We start from the raw sequence: 5,043 nt of genomic DNA on the forward strand, positions 1-5,043 counted from the left end.
CTCTTAATCCTATCCTCATTCTTATCCTCCTCCAATTCTATCCTCTGACTTATCCTCCTCCTATCCTCATCCTCATCCTCTTCATAAGCTAGTCCTCATCCTCATCCTCTTCCTCTTCCTCATCCTCATCCTCATCCTCTTCCTCTTCCTCTTCCTCTTCCTCTTCCTCTTCCTCTTCCTCTTCCTCTTCCTCTTCCTCTTCCTCTTCCTCTTCCTCTTCCTCTTCCTCTTCCTCTTCCTCTTCCTCTTCCTCTTCCTCTTCCTCTTCCTCTTCCTCTTCCTCTTCCTCTTCCTCTTCCTCTTCCTCTTCCTCTTCCTCTTCCTCTTCCTCTTCCTCTTCCTCTTCCTCTTCCTCTTCCTCTTCCTCTTCCTCTTCCTCTTCCTCTTCCTCTTCCTCTTCCTCTTCCTCTTCCTCTTCCTCTTCCTCTTCCTCTTCCTCTTCCTCTTCCTCTTCCTCTTCCTCTTCCTCTTCCTCTTCCTCTTCCTCTTCCTCTTCCTCTTCCTCTTCCTCTTCCTCTTCCTCTTCCTCTTCCTCTTCCTCTTCCTCTTCCTCTTCCTCTTCCTCTTCCTCTTCCTCTTCCTCTTCCTCTTCCTCTTCCTCTTCCTCTTCCTCTTCCTCTTCCTCTTCCTCTTCCTCTTCCTCTTCCTCTTCCTCTTCCTCTTCCTCTTCCTCTTCCTCTTCCTCTTCCTCTTCCTCTTCCTCTTCCTCTTCCTCTTCCTCTTCCTCTTCCTCTTCCTCTTCCTCTTCCTCTTCCTCTTCCTCTTCCTCTTCCTCTTCCTCTTCCTCTTCCTCTTCCTCTTCCTCTTCCTCTTCCTCTTCCTCTTCCTCTTCCTCTTCCTCTTCCTCTTCCTCTTCCTCTTCCTCTTCCTCTTCCTCTTCCTCTTCCTCTTCCTCTTCCTCTTCCTCTTCCTCTTCCTCTTCCTCTTCCTCTTCCTCTTCCTCTTCCTCTTCCTCTTCCTCTTCCTCTTCCTCTTCCTCTTCCTCTTCCTCTTCCTCTTCCTCTTCCTCTTCCTCTTCCTCTTCCTCTTCCTCTTCCTCTTCCTCTTCCTCTTCCTCTTCCTCTTCCTCTTCCTCTTCCTCTTCCTCTTCCTCTTCCTCTTCCTCTTCCTCTTCCTCTTCCTCTTCCTCTTCCTCTTCCTCTTCCTCTTCCTCTTCCTCTTCCTCTTCCTCTTCCTCTTCCTCTTCCTCTTCCTCTTCCTCTTCCTCTTCCTCTTCCTCTTCCTCTTCCTCTTCCTCTTCCTCTTCCTCTTCCTCTTCCTCTTCCTCTTCCTCTTCCTCTTCCTCTTCCTCTTCCTCTTCCTCTTCCTCTTCCTCTTCCTCTTCCTCTTCCTCTTCCTCTTCCTCTTCCTCTTCCTCTTCCTCTTCCTCTTCCTCTTCCTCTTCCTCTTCCTCTTCCTCTTCCTCTTCCTCTTCCTCTTCCTCTTCCTCTTCCTCTTCCTCTTCCTCTTCCTCTTCCTCTTCCTCTTCCTCTTCCTCTTCCTCTTCCTCTTCCTCTTCCTCTTCCTCTTCCTCTTCCTCTTCCTCTTCCTCTTCCTCTTCCTCTTCCTCTTCCTCTTCCTCTTCCTCTTCCTCTTCCTCTTCCTCTTCCTCTTCCTCTTCCTCTTCCTCTTCCTCTTCCTCTTCCTCTTCCTCTTCCTCTTCCTCTTCCTCTTCCTCTTCCTCTTCCTCTTCCTCTTCCTCTTCCTCTTCCTCTTCCTCTTCCTCTTCCTCTTCCTCTTCCTCTTCCTCTTCCTCTTCCTCTTCCTCTTCCTCTTCCTCTTCCTCTTCCTCTTCCTCTTCCTCTTCCTCTTCCTCTTCCTCTTCCTCTTCCTCTTCCTCTTCCTCTTCCTCTTCCTCTTCCTCTTCCTCTTCCTCTTCCTCTTCCTCTTCCTCTTCCTCTTCCTCTTCCTCTTCCTCTTCCTCTTCCTCTTCCTCTTCCTCTTCCTCTTCCTCTTCCTCTTCCTCTTCCTCTTCCTCTTCCTCTTCCTCTTCCTCTTCCTCTTCCTCTTCCTCTTCCTCTTCCTCTTCCTCTTCCTCTTCCTCTTCCTCTTCCTCTTCCTCTTCCTCTTCCTCTTCCTCTTCCTCTTCCTCTTCCTCTTCCTCTTCCTCTTCCTCTTCCTCTTCCTCTTCCTCTTCCTCTTCCTCTTCCTCTTCCTCTTCCTCTTCCTCTTCCTCTTCCTCTTCCTCTTCCTCTTCCTCTTCCTCTTCCTCTTCCTCTTCCTCTTCCTCTTCCTCTTCCTCTTCCTCTTCCTCTTCCTCTTCCTCTTCCTCTTCCTCTTCCTCTTCCTCTTCCTCTTCCTCTTCCTCTTCCTCTTCCTCTTCCTCTTCCTCTTCCTCTTCCTCTTCCTCTTCCTCTTCCTCTTCCTCTTCCTCTTCCTCTTCCTCTTCCTCTTCCTCTTCCTCTTCCTCTTCCTCTTCCTCTTCCTCTTCCTCTTCCTCTTCCTCTTCCTCTTCCTCTTCCTCTTCCTCTTCCTCTTCCTCTTCCTCTTCCTCTTCCTCTTCCTCTTCCTCTTCCTCTTCCTCTTCCTCTTCCTCTTCCTCTTCCTCTTCCTCTTCCTCTTCCTCTTCCTCTTCCTCTTCCTCTTCCTCTTCCTCTTCCTCTTCCTCTTCCTCTTCCTCTTCCTCTTCCTCTTCCTCTTCCTCTTCCTCTTCCTCTTCCTCTTCCTCTTCCTCTTCCTCTTCCTCTTCCTCTTCCTCTTCCTCTTCCTCTTCCTCTTCCTCTTCCTCTTCCTCTTCCTCTTCCTCTTCCTCTTCCTCTTCCTCTTCCTCTTCCTCTTCCTCTTCCTCTTCCTCTTCCTCTTCCTCTTCCTCTTCCTCTTCCTCTTCCTCTTCCTCTTCCTCTTCCTCTTCCTCTTCCTCTTCCTCTTCCTCTTCCTCTTCCTCTTCCTCTTCCTCTTCCTCTTCCTCTTCCTCTTCCTCTTCCTCTTCCTCTTCCTCTTCCTCTTCCTCTTCCTCTTCCTCTTCCTCTTCCTCTTCCTCTTCCTCTTCCTCTTCCTCTTCCTCTTCCTCTTCCTCTTCCTCTTCCTCTTCCTCTTCCTCTTCCTCTTCCTCTTCCTCTTCCTCTTCCTCTTCCTCTTCCTCTTCCTCTTCCTCTTCCTCTTCCTCTTCCTCTTCCTCTTCCTCTTCCTCTTCCTCTTCCTCTTCCTCTTCCTCTTCCTCTTCCTCTTCCTCTTCCTCTTCCTCTTCCTCTTCCTCTTCCTCTTCCTCTTCCTCTTCCTCTTCCTCTTCCTCTTCCTCTTCCTCTTCCTCTTCCTCTTCCTCTTCCTCTTCCTCTTCCTCTTCCTCTTCCTCTTCCTCTTCCTCTTCCTCTTCCTCTTCCTCTTCCTCTTCCTCTTCCTCTTCCTCTTCCTCTTCCTCTTCCTCTTCCTCTTCCTCTTCCTCTTCCTCTTCCTCTTCCTCTTCCTCTTCCTCTTCCTCTTCCTCTTCCTCTTCCTCTTCCTCTTCCTCTTCCTCTTCCTCTTCCTCTTCCTCTTCCTCTTCCTCTTCCTCTTCCTCTTCCTCTTCCTCTTCCTCTTCCTCTTCCTCTTCCTCTTCCTCTTCCTCTTCCTCTTCCTCTTCCTCTTCCTCTTCCTCTTCCTCTTCCTCTTCCTCTTCCTCTTCCTCTTCCTCTTCCTCTTCCTCTTCCTCTTCCTCTTCCTCTTCCTCTTCCTCTTCCTCTTCCTCTTCCTCTTCCTCTTCCTCTTCCTCTTCCTCTTCCTCTTCCTCTTCCTCTTCCTCTTCCTCTTCCTCTTCCTCTTCCTCTTCCTCTTCCTCTTCCTCTTCCTCTTCCTCTTCCTCTTCCTCTTCCTCTTCCTCTTCCTCTTCCTCTTCCTCTTCCTCTTCCTCTTCCTCTTCCTCTTCCTCTTCCTCTTCCTCTTCCTCTTCCTCTTCCTCTTCCTCTTCCTCTTCCTCTTCCTCTTCCTCTTCCTCTTCCTCTTCCTCTTCCTCTTCCTCTTCCTCTTCCTCTTCCTCTTCCTCTTCCTCTTCCTCTTCCTCTTCCTCTTCCTCTTCCTCTTCCTCTTCCTCTTCCTCTTCCTCTTCCTCTTCCTCTTCCTCTTCCTCTTCCTCTTCCTCTTCCTCTTCCTCTTCCTCTTCCTCTTCCTCTTCCTCTTCCTCTTCCTCTTCCTCTTCCTCTTCCTCTTCCTCTTCCTCTTCCTCTTCCTCTTCCTCTTCCTCTTCCTCTTCCTCTTCCTCTTCCTCTTCCTCTTCCTCTTCCTCTTCCTCTTCCTCTTCCTCTTCCTCTTCCTCTTCCTCTTCCTCTTCCTCTTCCTCTTCCTCTTCCTCTTCCTCTTCCTCTTCCTCTTCCTCTTCCTCTTCCTCTTCCTCTTCCTCTTCCTCTTCCTCTTCCTCTTCCTCTTCCTCTTCCTCTTCCTCTTCCTCTTCCTCTTCCTCATCCTCATCCTCCTCCTACCCTCTTCCTTATCCTCATCCTCGTCCTCATCCTAACCTCATACCATTCCTCATATCATCCTCATCCTCATTCAAGTCCTCATCCAATCGTCATCCTCATCCTCTTCCTCATCCTCATTCTACTCATCATCCTATCCTCATCCTCATTCTCGACCTCATCCTATCCTCATCCTCGTCCTAATCGAAATCCTATCCTCATCCTCATTATCGTCCTATTCCTATCGTCATCCTCATCCTCGTCCTCATCCTATTCTCATCCCCGTCCTCATTCACGTCCTCATCCTATCCTCATCCTCCTCCTCATCCTCATTATCTTCCTAATCCTATCCTTATCCTCGTCCTCATCCTATCCTTATCCTCATTCTCGTCCTCATCTTGTCCTCATCCTCATCCTCTTCCTCATCCCCTTCCTCATCCTCATCCTCATTTGATCCTCATCCTCATTCTCGTACTTATCCTATCCTCATCCTCGTCCTCATCCTCGTCCTCATCCTATGCTCTTCCACATCCTCATCCTATCCTCGTCCCCATTCTAGTCCTCATCCTATCCTCTTCCGCTTCCTCGTCCTCATCCTCATCCTCCTCTTCATCCTAACCTCATTCTCATCCTCCTCCTATCCTCATCCTCATCCTCTTCCTCATTCTCGTCCTCATCCTCATTCTCTTCCTTATCC

General features: G+C 49.6%; 1 protein-coding gene across 1 annotated transcript in view; it reads right to left on the minus strand.

Annotated features, from left to right (window-relative positions):
• The window catches only part of LOC109328152 (Niemann-Pick C1 protein-like), a 32,899-nt gene that overhangs the window by 15,144 nt on the left and 12,712 nt on the right, over nt 1-5,043 (minus strand). The gene's annotated exons all lie outside the window — the stretch shown is intronic.

This window comes from Lupinus angustifolius, chromosome LG15, assembly GCF_001865875.1.
Source record: "Lupinus angustifolius cultivar Tanjil chromosome LG15, LupAngTanjil_v1.0, whole genome shotgun sequence".
Classification (NCBI taxonomy): domain Eukaryota; kingdom Viridiplantae; phylum Streptophyta; class Magnoliopsida; order Fabales; family Fabaceae; genus Lupinus; species Lupinus angustifolius.